Raw genomic sequence first — 19,775 nt, forward strand, 5'->3', positions numbered from 1 at the left:
ATCTGTGTGTGTGTTTATGACGTTATTATGTAAAATTTATTGTTATTTTATATGTCTGCCCGCATATGTTCCCGCGCTGCCGGAGCAACGCGACTGTCCAGATCTTCCAGTTGCTTACGGCAGATCGGTGCGACTCTGCTCTATGGTCTTTATTAATTTCTTTAACGTCAACATAGTACCGTATGCAATTTTCCCCACTGTTCCATTTATTTACAAGTACTACAATTTACGGTTATGGCATTCTGGTTATATTCCTGAATATCAAATTTGTAATTCCAAAAATGAATGTTATATGAAAAGTACAAGTGGAATCATTTGAGTGTACGTTTATGACACTATATTGTGAAATTCATTGTTGTTTTATATGATTGTCTCCATGTGTACCTACGCTCACGGAGCGACACGACTGATGCCGTGCTGCATTTACGGTCGATAGATTGGAGCGACACTACTTTATGATCCTCGTAAATATCTTTAACTATGATATTGTACCGTATGCACTATGTAGCAGGTTTCTATTTATTTCTCTACTCTGTAATTTACTGGTATGATATTTTCGATTATTTTTTCAACATAATCAATATTTAAATTAAAAAATTGTATGTTGAAATAAAATTGTCTTTCGAATTAGTTGAGCTTATCTTAATGACAATATTTTGTTCAATATATTGTTATTTTATATGATTGTCCGTATTCGTACCTACGCTTCCGCAGCGATACATCTGGAGTGGTTTTGCAGTTGCGTTAGGCAGATCGGAGCCGCATAATGGGTCGTATTTATCAATTTCTATAACCATAACATTGTATCGTACTCATTCTTCCGCAGTTTTCTTTTTATTTCTACATATTTTTATTTATCTCAGTATTTCTACATACTGCAATTTACTGTTACGTCATTTTCGGTTTTCATCAAAGTTTCCAATTTTTAACTCCAGGAACTGTATTTCATAGCGAAAGTGTCTTTCGTATTAGTCGATTGTACGTTTTTGACAACATTTTTTTTTAATTTGTTGTTGTATTATATGATTGCCTGTACGCGCACCTACGCTGCTGAAGCGAGACGCATGGCATGGTCATGTAGTTGTGTACGGCAGATCGGTGCTGCAATACTGGATGGACGCCGCTAATTTCCATAACCCTTATATTGTACCGTATGAATTTTTTCGCAGTTTTTCATTTATTTCTACATACTGTTATTTACAGATGTGGTATTTTCGATTATATTCTAAATTTTCAATTTTAATTTTAAAAAATTGTTCTTCTTAGGAAAAGAGACATTGGAATTAGTTCAGTGTACGCGTATGACATTATTTTGTATGATTGTCTGTATTCATACCTACGCTATTTGATCGACACGACTGGCGAGGTCTTGTACTTGTATGCAGTAGATCGAAGCGGCACTACTGTATGGTCTTTGGCAATTCCATTACCCATAACATTGATACGTAAGCATTCTTTAGCAGTTTTATATTTGTTTCCACATACTGTAATTTAGTGTCATTATATCTGCAATTTTTTTTTGAAGTTACCAATTTTTGGTTTATAAAACTGTATTTCTTAGTAAACGCGCCATTGCAGTTTGTTAAGTGTACGATTGTGATAATATTTTGATAAGCATTCTGTTATTTTATATGATTGCCTGTATACGAACTTACGCTGCCAGAGAGACACGACTGGCGAAGTCTTGTAGTTTCGTGCGACAAATCGGTAGGGAGTACTGGATGGTCTCAGGTACTTTCTCTATCGTTAATATTGCAGCGTATGTATTCTTACGCAGCTTTCTTTTTATTTTATCATGCTGTAATTTACAGGTATGGAATTTTCGATTTTTTTTGCTGAAATTCGTATTCTTAGTGTAAAGAATTGTATTTTTAGTGAAAGTGTCTTTGGAATTAGTTGTGTGTACCTTTATGATAATATTTTGTTAAGTTCTTGGGTATTTTATAGGATTGTCTCTACACGTATCTGCGCTTCCGGAGCGGCACGGCTGCTGTGGTCCTTTAGTAGCGTTCATTTGATCGGTGAGACACTGCTGTATGTCTTTGTATATATTTCTGACCTTAATATTGTACAAAATTAATTCTTTCATAGTCATATATTAAATTTCATATGCTGTAATTTACTGTTATGGTATGCTCGATATTTCAAAATTATAAATTTTTGGTTTGAGATTTGTAATTCTTAGTAAACGTGTCTCTGGACATAGTTGAGTGTACGTATATGACAATATTCTGTCAAGGTTGTCGTTACTTTATATGGTTGTCTATATGCGTGCCAACGCGTCCGGTGCGACACGGCTGGAGTGGTTCTGTAGTTGCATTCACTAGATCGGAGCGACAGTGCCGTTAGGCCCTTGTCAATTCCTTTGACCTTGATATTGCACCGTTTGCATGCTTTCTCTGTTTTCTCTTTATTCTTACATACTGTAATTTACAGTTACGATATACTGAATTTGTTTCGAAATTTTTAATTTTTAGTCTTTAAAAATTGTATTTCTGCATAAAGGTGCCTCTGGAATTATATGAGTGCACGCTTATGACATTATTCTACTGTCTATTTTATTGTTATTCCATATGAATGTCACCAAATGTACCTACAGTATTGGGGCGACACTATTGGCGAGGCATTGTAGTTGCATACGCCAAACAGTGCGGCCTACTGAATGGTCTTCGTTAATTTCTATAACCATTATTTTGAACCGCATCCATTTTTTTCCACTTTTTCAATTTATTTATATGTTCTGTAATTTACTGTTATGAAATTTCCGATTATTTTCGAAATAGGCAATTTTTACTTAAAGAAATGGTATTCCTTAGTAAAAGTGAGTTTGGGATTTTTTGAGTGTACGTTTATGACAATATTTTGTTATGCTTGTTGTTACCTTACATGACTGTCTCTATACATACCAACGCTGCCGCAGCAACACGACTGGCGATGTCTTGTATTTGCATACTGCAGAACGGAGCTGCACTACTGGATAGTCTTTGATATTGTCTTTAAACTTGATTTTATAACGTATGCATACTGTCGCAGTGTTCTATTTATTCCTACATACTGTAGTTTACTGTTATAATATTTTCAATTTTTTTTAAAATTCCAAACTTTTAATTTCACGCATTGTATTTTTTGAGGATATGGTTTGCTGAAAGTATTTAAGTGTACGTTTCTGACTATATTTTGTTGAATTTATTGTTGTATTATATGATTGTCTGTACAGGAACATGCGCTCTCGGAACTACCCGACTCGAGTGGTCTTGTAATTGCGTACAGCAGGTCGGAGTGGAATTACAGTATGGTCATGCTTAATTTCTCTTCGCTTGATGTTGTACCGTAAGCATTTTTTCTGAGTTCTCCATTTATATATACATACTGTAATTTACTGTTATGCTATTTTCGATTTTCTTCAAAATTCCCAATTTTTAGTTAAGGGAGTTTTATTTCTTAGTAAAAGTGTCTTTTGCATTAGTTAGACTACGTTTATGACAATATTTTGTTGAATTTGTTGCTGTATTGTGTGATTATCTGTATTGGCTCCTACGCTCATGGAGAGACGCGAATGGAGTGGCCTTCTAGTTGCGTTCGGTAGGTCGGACCCACTCGACTGCATGGTCTTTGTTAATTTCATGAACCTCAATATTGTACCGTAAGCATTCTTTCACAATTGTCACTTTATTTACACTTACTCAAACTTACTGTTGTAATATTTCCAATTTTTTTTAAATTTTTAATTTTCAGTTCAGACAATTTTATTTCTCAGTAAAAGTGCCATTCGAATTAATTGAGTGTACGTTTATTACAATATTTTGTTGAATTCTTTGTTGTATTATTATATTGTCTGTACATATGCCTACGCGGCCAGGGCAACAGGACTGGCGATGTCTTGTAGTTGTGTACGGCACATCAGAGCCTCACTGGTGGACGATCTTCGATATTATCTTTAAACTTGACTTTGTACCGTATGCATTTTTTCCCAGTCTTCCATTTATTTGCGCATACTGTAATTTACTGTTAAAGTATTTTCCATTTCTTGCATGATTATCAATTTTTAGTATTAAAAAATTGTATTTCTTTGCAGAAAGTGTCTTGTCAATTAGTCGATTGTACGCTTGTGATAATAGTATGACAAACTTAGTGTTATTTTATATAATTGTCTGTATATGTACCTACGTTGCCGGATCTACAGGACTGGAGTAGACTTGTAGTTGCGAATGGTACATTGGAGCAACGCTATTGGGTGGTTTACGTTAATTTCATTAATCTTGAATTTGTACCATAAGCATGTCCTCCCAGGTTCCTCTTTATTTCTACATATTGTCATTCATTGCAGTGATTTCTTTGATTTTTTCTGAATTTTTATTTACTAATTTTATAAATTGTATTCTTTATTAAGAGCGCCGTTGGAACTAGTTCAACCTACGTTTAAGAACATACCATGAAAAGCTTGTTGATACAATACATGATTGTGTCTAAACGCACATACGCTCCCGGAACGACACGATGGGAGCAGAACTTTAGTTGGTTACGGTATATAGGATTGTCGCGATTCGGTCCTTCACCGTATACGTATAAGCGCACTGGTGCAACACGACCGGAGTGGACCTGTAGTTGCATATGATACATCGAAACGACACTAATGAACGATTTTCCTTGATTTCCTTAATCTGGATGTCGTACCGTATGCTATTTTTTCCAGATTTCTATTCGTTTCGGCATACTGTAATTTACTGTTATGATATTTGCGAGTTTTCTCAAAATTTCCAATTTGTGTTGCAAAAAATTGTATTTCTTTGCAAAATTGTGATTGATGTTAGTTGTGTGTATGTTTATCACAATACTATGTTAAACTTATTGTCGATTTATATGATTCTCTCTATACGTACCTACGCAGCGTTGCGAATCCACAGGTGACATCTTGTAATTGCGTACGGCAAATCTGAGATGCAGTACTGATTGGTCTTCGCTAGTTTGGTTATCCATGATTTTGTATCGCATGCTTTGCGTTTGTATATTCTCCCGGCCTATATTAAGGTTAATAAAATTAACAAAGACCATCTGGTAGTGACTCTACGATCTGCAGTAGGCAACTGTAAGTCATTGCCAGTCGTGTGGCTCCGGCTGCATGAGTACGTCTACAAACAATCATATAAAATAATTACAAGCTTAGCATAGTATTGTCCTAAACGTATACACGACTAATTGAGTAGACGCTTTCACTACAAAATGCAATTTTTGAAATTAAAGTTGGATATTTTGAACAATATTGAAAATATGAAAACAGTAAGTTGCGTCTTAGTATAGTGTATGAGTAAGAAGATCGAAAGTCGAAACGTGCGAGTACGTTACCACCGTTTTTCATATTCGAACGGCTAATTCAATAGCTTCACCTATCCTGTTGATTCCGAGAGTCAAACCAGGTATATCGGGAGTAAATCCGCTGTGCAGCATTGGCAACTAACACCAAATTCACGGTATGCATTTTAAAGTAGAGAGTGAATCCGCTGAATAGCATTACCAATTAATAAAAAGTCATTCCCTTACCGAATACCTGACCTTAGAAGAGCCTAACCCGCTGTAACGAGTGTCTTGCTTTGCGTTAACGGAAACAAATTAGTAGACATATTAGCAGACGGACACCTTATTTTCAAGTATGAATAATATAATTGGGAGGCAAACCATTCGAGACCGCTACCACCTTTTTGTAGGTTCGAACGGCTACGTCAATAGCTTGAGCTGTTATATTATTCCGAGTGCCGAACAATGTATTCCGGGAGTCAATCCTCTGTACAGTCTTAGCAGTAGACATCTTAATTAACCGCATGAATGATAACGTATGGGGTCAAACCATTGGCGCAAAGTACCACTTGGTATACAGTCATAACTTTTACCGAGGGACATATCTTCGGAAAACATAACTTCCAGTACCGCGTGTCTAGATTAGTGTTCGCGCAAACAAATTAGTTGACATATTAGCATAGGGGCACTTTACCTACATGAATGAATAAGATGATAGAGATTCAAACCGTTCGTGAACGTTATCACCTTTTTGGGGAGTCGCACAGCAATGGCAATTGCTTCGCCTATCCTGTGATTTCAAGAGTCAAACCAGGTATTCCAGTTGTAAATCTGCTAAACAGTATTCTCAAGCGGCACGGTGATTGGTGGCACGAGTATTGACGTCGGGCATCAATCCGTTCGAGAAAATTATCACTTGCTATGGATTCGAAAGTTTGGAATACGAGTATAGGCAATCATATATGATAATAACAAGCTTAACCAAATGTTGTACATAAGAAAACACTACTAATTCAAATGACACTTTGTCAATGATATACAACTTTTGAAGTCAAAGATTTGAAATTTTGTAAAAAAAAATCGAAAATATTATAACATTAATTCGAAGTAGGAATAAATAAATTGAAAACAGGGAAAATGCATACGGCACAAAGCCTTGGTTATGAAATTAACGAGGACCATCCAGTAGTGTCGCTCCGATCTGCTGAGCGCAACTACAAGATAACTCCAGCCGTGTAATGCCGAAAGCGTAAGTACGTAGACTGTCCCTCGAATAAAAGGACAGTAAGTTCAACAAAATAATGTCATAAACGTACACTCATCTATTTGTAAAGGCACTTTCACTTAGATATACAATCTTTTAAGATAAAAATTGATAATTATGAAAAGCATGGAAAACATCATAACAGTACATTACAGTTTCTATAAATAAAATGAAAACGGGGGAAAATGCGTAGGGTGCAAAATCAATGGTAAAGAAGTTAACAAAGTCCACCCAATATGCCGCTCCCATCTGGCGTACGCAACTTCGAGAGCACTCCAGCCGTGTCGTGCAAGAAGCGTAGGTACGTATACAGACAATCTTATAAAATAGCAGTGAATTTAACAAAATATTGTCATAATCGAACACACACATAGTACCAAAGACACTTTTACTTGGAAATACAATTTCTTAAACAAAAAATTGAAAATTTTGAAACGAATGAAAAGTATCATAACAGTAAATTACATTATGTGCTAATAAATTAAATATTACGAAGGAATACATACGGTTCCGCATCAAGGTGAAGGATATTAACGGATATCATACAGTATTGTCGCTCCCATATACCGTACGCATCTGCAAGGCCATGCCAGTCGTGTTTCCTGCACAAGCGTAAGTACGTATAAGGACAACGATATAATATAACAACAATCTTAACAAAATAATGTCATACACATAAGCTCAACCAATTCAGAAGACACTATTTCTGGGAAATACAATCTTTTGGACTAAAAATTGTAAATTTCGAAAAATAATCGAATATATCATAATAGTTATTTACAGTTGGTGCAAATAATACTACTATATGATAATACTACAATGTCAGCCTGTTCGAATAGATTCGAAGCGCCTCTAGGCATACGGTGTTGAGCTGAGTCGCGTGGCTACGATCTACCATACTTAAATGCAAGTTTACTCCTGACGTGTGGCTCTGGTAGCTTAAGCTCGTGTGTAGACAATCATATAATACAACAGCATATTCGACAAAATATTGTCAGAAACGTACCCTCAGCAAATTCCAACGACACTTCTAATAGGTAGTACAATTATATAATTTGAAAATTGAAAATTTTGAAATAAATCCAAGATATCATAACTGTAAATTACAGTGTGTGTAAATAAATACAATACTGCTAAAGAATGCTTAGGGTTCAATATTAAAAGTAAAGGAATTAGTATACACCACACAGTAGAGTTACGCCGATTGTCCGCACGCAGTAATAAGACCTCGCCAGTCTTGTCGACCCGGCAGCGTAGGTACGTATACTGACAGACGTATAAAATAATAATATGTTTATAACCTAATATTATAATCGTGCACGCTACTAATTCCAATGGCACTTTCACCGAGAATACAATTTTTTAAATTAAAAATTGAAAATCTTGAAAAAATATCAAAGATATGAAAACAGTATGTTACAGTATGTAGAGATAAATAGAAAACTGCGGAAGATTGCAAACGGTACAATATCAAGGTCAACGAAGTTAATGAAGATCATACAGCAGTGTCGCTCGCGATCTATTAAAGACAACTACAGGATTGATCCAGCCGTGTCGCTCCGAAAGCGTGGATACGCATGAGGGCAATCCTATAATATAACCATGAATTTAACAAGATGTTGGCTTAAATGTACACTCAACTAATTCGAAGGCACTTTTCCTAAAAAAATTTACTTTTAAAACTAAAAGGTGGAAATGTTGAAAAAAGTCGAAAATAAAAACCGTAAATTGCAGTATGTACGAATCAATAGAAGAGGGCGAAAGAATGCATATGGCACAATATCAAGGTTCTAGAAATTTACGCAGATCATAAAGTGGGGCCGATTATATCTGCAGTACGTACCAACAAGGCACCGCCAGTTGGGTTGCTCCGGCAGTGTACGTACGTATTCAGAAAGTCATGTAAAAGAAAAATAGATTAACAAAATATAGTTATAAGCGAACACTAATCTAAGTCCAAAGAAGTTTTTCCTAAGAAGTGCAATATTTTAAATTAAAAATAGGAAATTTTGTAAAAAATCGTAAATAACACACGAATAAATTAGAGTATGAGGAAATACTTAGAAAAATGGGAGAAATGCATACGTTACTCTGTCGAGATTAATGAAATCAACGAAAACCATTCAGTATTGTCGCTCCGATTTACTGCATGCAACTGCAACACTACCATAGTCACTTCGACCCGGCAGCGTAGAAAGGTATACAGACTATCATATAAAATAACAATGAATTTAACTAGATATTGGCATAATCGTATACTCAACTAACTACAAAGACGCTTTTACTAAAAAATGCAATATTTAAAACAATAAATTTGAAATTTCGAAAAAAATCAGAAGTATCGTAACAGTAAGGTACAGTATGTAGAAATAAATAGAAAATAAAGCAAAAACGCATAAGATAAAATATAAAGACTAATGAAATTAACGAAACCATTCCAGTATTGTCGCTCCGAGGAACCATACGCAGCTACAAGACCATTTCGGTCGTGCTGTCCCGTTGCGTCAATGCGCATACGTTGACGTACATATTCAAGTCCCACCGCGATGCCGTACGCAACATCAAGCCCACTCCAGCTGCGTCGCTCCGCAGTAGTAGGTGCGTATACAAAAAATAAATATAAAATGACAGTAAGTTTAACATAATATTGCCATAAACGTAAGCTCAACTATTCCAATAGACACTTTTACTAAGTAACACAATCTTTCAAATTAAATATCGGAAAATATTAAAACAAATCGAAATTGTCATAGCACTACATTGCAGTTCGTCTAAATAAATGCTTTACTGTCAAAAACTACATACGGTACTAAATCAAGGTTACAGACGTTAAGAAAGACCATCCAGTAATGCCCGTCCGATCTACCGAAAGCAAATACAAGACCACTGCAGTTGTGCGGCAACAAGACACTTTTACTAAGGAATACAGTTATATAAACTAAAAATTGACAATTTTGAAATAAATCGGAAATATCATTACAGTAAACTACAGTACGAGGGAATGAATAGAAAACTGAGAAGGAATGCATACCGCACAATATTATGCTTATGGAAATTAACGAAGGCCATACGTAAGGTACGTAAACGGACTGTAATATAAAGTAGCAATTAGTTCAACAAAATAATGTCATTACCGTGCACTCAACTAATTGGAAAGGTACTTATAAAATAACATACAATCTTTTAAACTAAAGATTGATAATTATGTAAAATATGGTATATATCATTACAGTCAATTACAGTATGTATAAATAAGTTGGAAACTGGGAAGAAAGAATACGGTACAAAATAAAGGTGAAATAAATTAACAAAGACCATCCAGTATGCCCCTCCGATCGGACCTCCGCAACCTCAGCACCTCAACAGTCGTGTCGCCCATGCACCGTAAGTACGGATACAGACAATAATATACAATATCTATAAGGATTACAAAATAATATCATAATGGTATAGTCAAATAATTCCATAGTCACTTTTACTCAGGAATACAATTTTTCTCGAAAAAATTCGAAAATATCATAAGAGTAAAGTACAGCATACATAAATAAATGAAAAACTGGAGGAAAATGCTTACGGTACAATATCAGGGTCAAAAGAAACTGACGATGTCCATCCAGTAGTGCATCTCCGAACTGCCGTACGCAACAACAAGACAACTTCAGCCGTGTCGCTCCAGAAGCGTAGGTACATATAGAGACAATCTTATAAAATAACATCGAGCTTAACAAAATATTGATATAAGCCTAAACTCACTTAATTCAAAAGGATATATTACTAGGAGTTATAATTTCTTAAATTAAAAATTGAAAATTTTGAAAGTAATCGAAATGATCATGTCAGTACACAACAGTATGAATAATTAAATGTAAGACTGGGTAAAAATGAATGGGATACAATCTAAAGTTTAGAGACATTAACGAAGGTCATACGGAAGTGTCTCTTCGATCTACCGAACGCAATAGCAAGACCACTCCAGTCGTGTCGCTTCGCAAGCGGCGGTACGTATGCAGACAATCATGTAAGATAACAATATGTATAATAAAATCATGTGACAAGCGTACATTCGAGTAATTCTAATGACACTTTTACTAGGAAGTAAAATTTTATAGATAAAATTTGAAAGTTTAGAGACAAATCGAAAATGTCATAGCAGAAAGTTTCAGAATGTGTAAATAAATGCAGAACTGGGGCAGAATGCATGCGGTGCACGGGCAAGGTGATTGAAATTAAGGAAGACAATCCAGTACGCCACTTCGATATGCCGTACGTAAATACAAGGCCTCGCCAGTCCTATCCCAGAGACAGCGCAGGTACTGATACAGACAGTTATATAGAATAACAATAAGTTTAACCAGATAATTTCATTATCGTACCCTCAATAACTCCGAAGACACTTTCACTAAGGAGTACAATCTATTAAACTAAAAATTGAATATTATGTAAAGCCTGGGTAATATCACAACAGTCAATTACTGTATATATAAATATTTGGAATGCTGTAAAGAAAATGCATATGGTTCATAGTCAAGGATAAGGATATAATTGATGACGATCTTGTTGTGCCGCTCCATTATGGCGTACACAAGTACAAAACCTCGCCAGTCGTGTCGCATTACAATGTAGGGACGTGTACAGGCAATCATACAAAATAGCACAATGATAACATAATAATGTCCCAAACGTGCAGTCAATTATTGTAAAGTAACATTTACAAAAAAATACAATTTTTAAAAATATAAATTGAAAATTTCGAGGAAAATTGAAATCATTGTAACTGCAAATTACGGTATGTAGAAATAAATGGAAAACTGGGATAAAATGCATACGGTACAATATCAAGGTTAATGTAATTAACAAAGACCGTTCTGTAGTGCAGCTCAGACTTGCCGTACGCACCTACAGGACCACTCCAGACGTGTCGATCCGGAAGGGAAGGTGCGCATACAGGCAATCACATACAACAGCAATAAAATGAACAAAATAATGTCATAAACGAAACTCAACAACTTCCAAAGGCAATGTTACTTAAAAACACAATTTTTGTGATAACAAATTAAAAGTTTGATTGAAATCGAAAATATTGCTACTGAAAATTGTAGCATATGGAAATAAATAGAAAAGGGCGGATGAATGCTTACGGAACAATATCATGGTAGAAGAAGTTAACGATGACCATCCAGTACGCCGCTCCGATCTGCCGTACGCACCTACAAGTCTAGTGCAGCTGTGTCCCTCCGGCAACGTAAGTTCATATAGAGACTATCATATAAAATATCAGTAAGTTCAACAAAATAATGTCGTGATTGTAGAGTCAAAGAATTACAAAGACACTTTTACAAGAAAATTAAATTGTTTAAGATATATATTGAAAATTTCGAATCAAATTGAAAATAACAAAATAGCAAAGTACAGTATGTTGGAACAAACAGATAAGTGCGCGAGAATTCAAACGGTACAATATTATGATTAATCAAATAATCAAAGGCCATACAGCAGTGTCGCACCGATTTAATGAACGCTACTAAAAGGCCACTGCAGCAATGTCGCTCCGGAAGCGTAAGTACGTATAGAGACAATCATATATAACAAATAATGTACCAGAATATTGTTATAAAGGTATAACAAGGAATTTAGCAAAATATTGTCATAAACGTACACTTAATTTTGTTCCAAAAATAATTCTACTAAGAAATGCAGTTCCTTGACTAAAAATTTGAAATTAAAAATAAGTCGAAAATATGACATCACTATATTACAGTATGTATAAGTAAATGGAAGCCTGGGAAAAAATACATGCGGTAGAAAACCAAGGTTAAAGAAGATATCGAAGGCCATCCCGAAGTGCCGCTCCGATCTACGAATGCAAGTACAAGGCTCATCCAGTTGTGTCGCACGGACAGCTTGCGTACGTATACAGACAATCATATAGAGTAACAATATGTTTAACAAAATCATGTCACAAGCGTACATTCGAATAATTCTAATGACACTTTTACTAAGATTAACAATTTTTCAAATCAAATGACAGAAAATGTTGTAATAAATCGAAATTACCAGAATAGTATATAACAGTATATGTAAATAAATAGGAAAACTGGGAAAAATGCATACAGTACATAATTAAGGTTAAAGAAATTAACTAAGACCATTCAGTATGCCGCTCCGTGTGACGTATGCAACTACACGACCTGGCCAGTAGTGTCTCTCCGATAGCGTAGGTACGTTTGGTGGGGATCATGTAAAATAACAATATGTTTAACAAAATAAAGTCATAAACGTGCACTCATAGAATTCTAAAGACACATCTTCAAAAAAATACAATTTTTTGACATAAAAGTTGGGAACGTTGAAGAAAATCGAAAATATGGTAACAGTAAATAATAGTATTTATATATAAATCGAAAACTGAGAAGGAATGCATACGGTACAAAATTATGGTTAAAGAAATTAACGAAGGCCAGACAGTATGCCACACAGATTAGTCGTACGTAACTAAAAGACCACTCCAGCCGTGTCGTTCTGGCAGCGTAGGTACGCTTACAGACAATCATGTAAGGTATATGTGCTTTTAACAAAACATTGTCATAAACGCATACTGAAATAATTCCATGGACAATTTTACTAAGAAATACAATTTTTTAAATTAAGAATTGAAAATATCGATAAAAATGGAAAATATGAGGGCAGTAAATTACAGTGTGCATAAATAAACGGGGGACTGGGAAACGTGCATATGGTTCAAGGTCACTGTGAACGAAATTATCGAAGTCCATCTAGTAGTACCGCTCCGCCGTGCCGCACGCAACTACAGGACTCCGCCAGTCGTGTCACTCAGGCAGTGTATGATGTAAAATAACAATATGTTTATAAAAATATTGTCACAAACGTACACTTAACTTATTCCAATGACGCGTTTACAGGGAAATACTGTTTTTTAAACTCAAAATTCAAAAGATTGAAAAAATTTAATCATCATAGCATTACGCAACAATATGTATTATGAAATGGAAACCTGGAAAGACTTGCATACGGTATAAAATTAAGGTTAATGAAATTAACAGACACCATCCATTACTGTAGCTCCGATCTAGCGAACGCAACTGCAACACAACTTCCGTCGTGTCGCTCCGGAGGAGTAGGTACGTATGCAGAAAATAAGTGCAAAATAACAAGGAATTTAACAAAATATTGTCATAGACGTACACTGAACTATTTCTAAAGGCACTTTTCCTATAAATACAGTTTCTGAAACTAAAAATTGGATATTTTGAAGACAAAACGAAAATATCATGACAGCAGGCTACAGTATGGAGAAATAAATGTAAAACTGGAAAAAGTGCATACAGTACAAAATGAAGGTTAAAGAAATTATAAAGGGGCAACCAGTATGCCGCTCCTATCTGCCGCAGCAACAACAAGAGCCCGCCTACCATGTCGATCCTTCAGCGCGGGCACGTATATAGACAATCATATCGAATAGCAATATCATTTACAAAAGATAGCCATATATGTGCACTCACGTAATGCCAAGGGAACATCAACTTGGAAATACAATTTTCTAAACTACAGATTGAAAATATTGAAAAAAAATCGTAAATATCAGAATGGTAAATTGCAGTATGTATAAATAAATGGGAGGCTACGAAAACATGCAGACCGTATTAATCATGGTCAAAGAAATTAACGAAGACCATCCAGTAGTGCTACTCCGCCCTGCGGTACGCACCTTCAAGACCTCGACAGTCGTGTCGATCCGGATTCGTAAGCACCTATAAGGACAATCATATATAATAACAATAAGTTTAACATGATATTGTCCTAAACTTACACTCAACTAATTCTACAGATACTTTTACTAAGAACTACAATTTTTGAAATTACAAAATGGAAATTGTGAAAAAGAGCAAGAAAAGGAAAAGAAATAGAATTTAATAAAGCTGATTTGATATTTCCTGCTTTTTTGTAATTTTTGCATATCCTACATATGTATGTACGAGCACGTATCCCCATTCCGAGAACCCAACAGAAGCTTCCTCAAACCTAATCCGTCCGGTATATGTCAGGCCAATCCATGCACCGAATTTAATGTATCTATTATTGACATTTAATAATTGTATGCAGTTACTTTCACTCTTCGATTAATTTCTACATGACCAATGCATGTGTGTCCGAGGCCCTTACCCAAACACGAGAATGCAATGGACATAGACCTCCCGTTGCGAGGCACGCCACCTACAGGCACATTTTATTTATTTATTGTTAGCAGTTAATAAATTTATTTGTTAAAAATACGACTCCTGATGAGTCGGTAATCAAACAGTTTGTCAGCGTCACCACCTCCCTTGAGAGCCGAACCGCTATGTCATTAAGTTCACCTACCTTGTTATTCAGGGAGTCAAGCCAGGAATTCCGGTAGTAAATCCACTGGACAGTATTGCCAATAGACAGTTTAATTCTTGGTACGAATATTGATGTCAGAGTCAGACCATTCCAGTACTTTATAACCTGTAATATAGTCGATACTTTTACCGGAGACCGAGAACATAAACCGCTGTATCAAGACTACAACTGAATGTTCATGGAAACAAATTAGTGGACAGGTAAGCAGACGGACACATAAATTATTTCATGTATGAATATGAAGGTTGAGATTCAGGTCATTCGATAACGATACCACCTTTTCTCTTAGAGTCGAAAATCTGTCCAAATCAGATTATTACAGGCGTTTACATCAGGTATACACTTATTCGTTGTATTACGTATTTCGGAAATCAGTTTCGTTTACTCCCCAAAGAGATTATAATTGCAATATGTTGTTCGAAAGGTAATTTCGTTCTTTCCCGACGGAAGACCCAATTGTATTAGATTGTTCGGGGCGTAATTTCTAGCTTGCGTGACAGTGGACCTAACTGTATTAGATTGCTCGGAAAATGATTTCGTTTATTCACGATGGAGGACCCAATTGTATCATGTTGCTCTAAAAGTAATTTCGTTTCCGCCGAGCAGAGGACGTAAATTTATCCATTCTCAGCCATCATAAAGACTAAACCTATGAATGGAAAGAAACATCTTTCAGAACAAACGAACAGTATCACGTATTCTGACACTGAAAGGTTGAAATTTTTCGCTTAATTCGCGCTTAGCAAGTGTGTGTCGCGTTCGCGATAGCAACCTATAGTTACACAAATATAAGATACTCACTTAGCTTTACCACCGTTGGTACGTACATGCCAGCATAGAGCGGGGAAACGTTAAAAATTGTGTCTCTGACAGCGAATTTCTATCGAAATCCGTTCGTTTGGGGCGCATGCATCACGTACACACTTATTCATAGCATCATGCATTTCTGACTGTATTTTGGTTTTTATCGCGTTAGGGGGTCTATCTGTATAACGTTAATCGGAGATAATTTCGTTCTCCGCGATGGATGGTTTAAGAGTATTTTATTGTTCCCAACGAAATTTCGTTTTTTTTTTTTTTCTTTTTTTCGGGCGGGGGATCTTATTGCATCTGGTTGTTCGGATAGTAAATACATTTTTTCGGTAGGGAGGATATAAACGCATTTTCATACAGCCAACCTCAAAATTGGGACGCGAAAACGATACTTTTCTTGGGACAAGAAAACGATAATATTTCCTGAATAACTCAGTAATGCCGGGCATTGTGATGCTGAAACGCTGCTGGTTTTCCCTGGATTCGTGATTCGTAAGCGCAGATCGCGGGTGCGACGGGAATCAAATGTCACGTAAATGTGCGACACTTACGTTGATATCGCAGCATTTGCACGTTCCTACGCGCATAGATCGCGCAAACAATTATGATCGTTCCTTTGACGGCGATGATCAGTGCATATCAGTTTGTTTCGGTCGTTGGTATCAAATGTAGAGTCATTCACTATATAAGATTTCTCGGAATTGAACTTCGATTTTTTCCGATAGAATACTCACTTGTATTAAGTTGTTCGGAATGTTATTTCGTTCCTTCTGAACAGCGGAACACAATTCATTGTTTCACAGACAAATTCAAGGTTAAGCTGCATGAATGAGAAAACAATATTACTTTCGTAACATAGAACTTGTTACCCGTATTATGACGCTAATCCGCTGAAGTAGCTAATTTACTCGTGCTTCGCAAGTGAATCGCGCGTCTGTGGTGGGAGCCATAAGTCACGTATATATGAGATGTTCACGTCGATTTCACAACCGTGGAAAATATTTGCGAGCATATAAATGAGGAAATATAAAGATGGTTACGGTGACTGTGAATTTCAGACCACACCCATTTATTTCAGTCACTTGCATCAAATACACACGCATAAATTATATAATTTTGTTCAGAAAATAATTTCGTTTTTTCCCCATGCAGATACCAATTGTATTAGATTGTGCGGAAAGTACTTTCTATTTTTCCCGGAAGAGGACCTAACTGTATTTGGTTGCTCGGAAAGACATTTCGTTCCCTCCGAGCTGAGGACGTAAATAATGTATTCTATGGCAGAGCATTTCGCAATTAAGCCGCATGGAAGGAAGACGAAGTAGCTTTCCGATCAACCAATAATTAGGCATATTAATGGCTCTGAAACGTTGAAATTTCGCGGCTGAATTATTTACCGCATGTGAATTGTGAGTTTGCATTGGGATCGAAATGACACGTAAATATGCGATACACGCTTCGATTTCGTAATATAGGAACATATTTGCGCGCACACAGCAGGGAAACTACGCGCTTTTGCGGGAGATCATTTGATTCCTCTCTTCTTTGAACCCACGGGGTATAAATTTCTTATCCTAGTATTAAACTATATTCCAGGCCATCACCCACGCCGTATCCAGGCACGGGCTCACATTGCTGAAGTGAGGCGCTGCATAGCGGCGATTTCACTTCGTATCGTTCACTTAAGGTTTCAGAGCGACGTGAACCAGGATTACAGCGCTCTGATGAGAACTTTGCAACACCCACGCAGACACTTCACTCATCCCCTCACTAGGAATACAACATTTTCGCCACTGAAACTCGGATCCGCGGAACACCACGAAATAAGTCCGCACATCTCGAAGTCGCACGAGGGAATGTACCGAAGTCTAGCCAAAACCTAATCTGGGCCATAGCACGCAGGCCAACCCACCCGTTTATTTAATGTGTTTACAACTGGAATGTACTAATTCTGTTTAGTATTTCCCATTTTTTTTTTCAAATTTTTTCATTTCCGCATTGTGTATGTCCAATAACCAACACAAAATCCGAGCACCTACCGTAACCTGCCCAAAATCCATCTCGCCCGTTACAAAGCAGACAATTCCACTCGCTCACTTAATGTACTTGTCATTCTCCTATTCGATTCATCAATTTCCTGTCTTCACTTAATTGTTGCATGTCCGAAAGTTGTATGTCCGAGAACCACATCCAAACACGAAAACTTAACTCAAACTCGAGAACACAATCGAACTATGCTGAAAAACAAACACGCGCGTTACAAAGCAGGCCAATGCACGCGATGATTTATTGTGTTTATTATTAGCATTTGATTGAGTGTATGAGTATTAAAGTTGAGCGTCAAGCCGTTTGAGAACGTTACCAATTGGTATAAAGGCAAACGTTTTACCGAAGAACTTGCCTTCCCAGAATCTGACGCGCTGTATCGTGAGTCTTACTTCGCGTCTAGAGAAACAAATTACTATACATTTTAGGGACGAGCGCCTTGGTTTCATGTTTCAATTACAAAATCGATGGTCAATCAGTTCGAGGACGTTACTACCATCATTGAGAACCGCACAGCTAAGTCAATAGCTTCGACTGTCCTGTGATTCCGAGAGTCAAACCAGGTATGCCGGGAGTCAATCCACTGTGTAGTATTACCAATGGGCACCCTAACTGACGGTTTGAGTAATAAACTGGAGCGTCAAACCGTTTGAGAACGATACAAATTGGAATAAAGTCAAACACTTTACCGAAGACCTTACCATCCGGGAATGTATCACGCTGTGTCGAGTGTCTAGTTTTGTGCTCACGGTAACAATTTAGTAGACAATTGACCAGACGGACACATTATTTTCACGTCTGAATAGAAAAATCAGGAGTCAATCAGTTCGAGGACGGTACCACCTTTTTTTAGGGTCGCGCAGCAGTGTCAACAGCTTCGCCAACGCTGTAATTCCGAGAGTCAAAGCAGGTACCTTCGGCAATACGTACCTCTGCACAGAATTTGCAACGGACACCTTAATTCACGGTTTGAATATTAAAGTGTGGCATCAAACCGTTTGAAAATGTTACTAATCGGAATAAAGTCAACCGTTTTATTGAAGACCTTGCCCCTCCAAAAAAAACGTAACCCGCAGTATCGAGAGTATATCATCGCGATCAGGGAAACAAATCGGTATACATTGCAGTGACGGGCACCTTAATTCCATGTGCGAATAAGATCGAGCGTTAAACCGTTCGAGAACGTTACCACATTTTTGAGTTGTTCTATTACAGTTTGTAGAAGTAAATCAAAAACTGGTAAGAAATGCGTACGCTAAAATATCATGATCAATGAAATTAATAAAGGCCGTGCAGTAGTGTCGCTACGACGTACCGTACCCAACTACAAGTCCACTACATTCGTGTCGTTCTGAATCGTAGCTGCGTATGCAGATAATCATTTATAACAGCACCAAATATAACAAAATTTTGTCACAAACGTACCCTCAACTAACTCAAAAGACACTTTTACTATGAATACAAATTTTTAAAGCTGGAACTCAAATATTGATATCAATTGAAAATATCACAACGGTGAAGTACAATATGTATATCTAAATGGAAACTGGGAGAGAATGCATACGGCTCATAATCATGGATAAAGAAATAAACGAAGACCATCCAGTATGCCGCCCGGTTCTGGCGTACGCTACGACATGGTTTCGCCTGTCGTGTCACTCTGGCAGCGTGTGTACGTATACATACAATCATATAACGTAACAAGCTTAACAAGGTTTTGTCATAAACGTAATCTCAACTACTTCAAAAGGCACTTTTCCTAAAGGTAGAGATTTTGAAATTTCCATATTCGAAGTTTTGAAAACAATCGAAGGTACGATAACAATAAACAACATCATGTACAAATAAGTATGAAACTGAGAAAGATCGGATGCGGTACAGTATCAACGTTTATTAAATTAACGACAACCATACAGATGTGTTGATCCGATATATAGCACGCAACTACGAGGCCACTCCA

Source organism: Lasioglossum baleicum, unplaced genomic scaffold (genome assembly GCF_051020765.1).
Source record: "Lasioglossum baleicum unplaced genomic scaffold, iyLasBale1 scaffold0064, whole genome shotgun sequence".
In the NCBI taxonomy this organism is placed as follows: Eukaryota; Metazoa; Arthropoda; class Insecta; order Hymenoptera; family Halictidae; genus Lasioglossum; species Lasioglossum baleicum.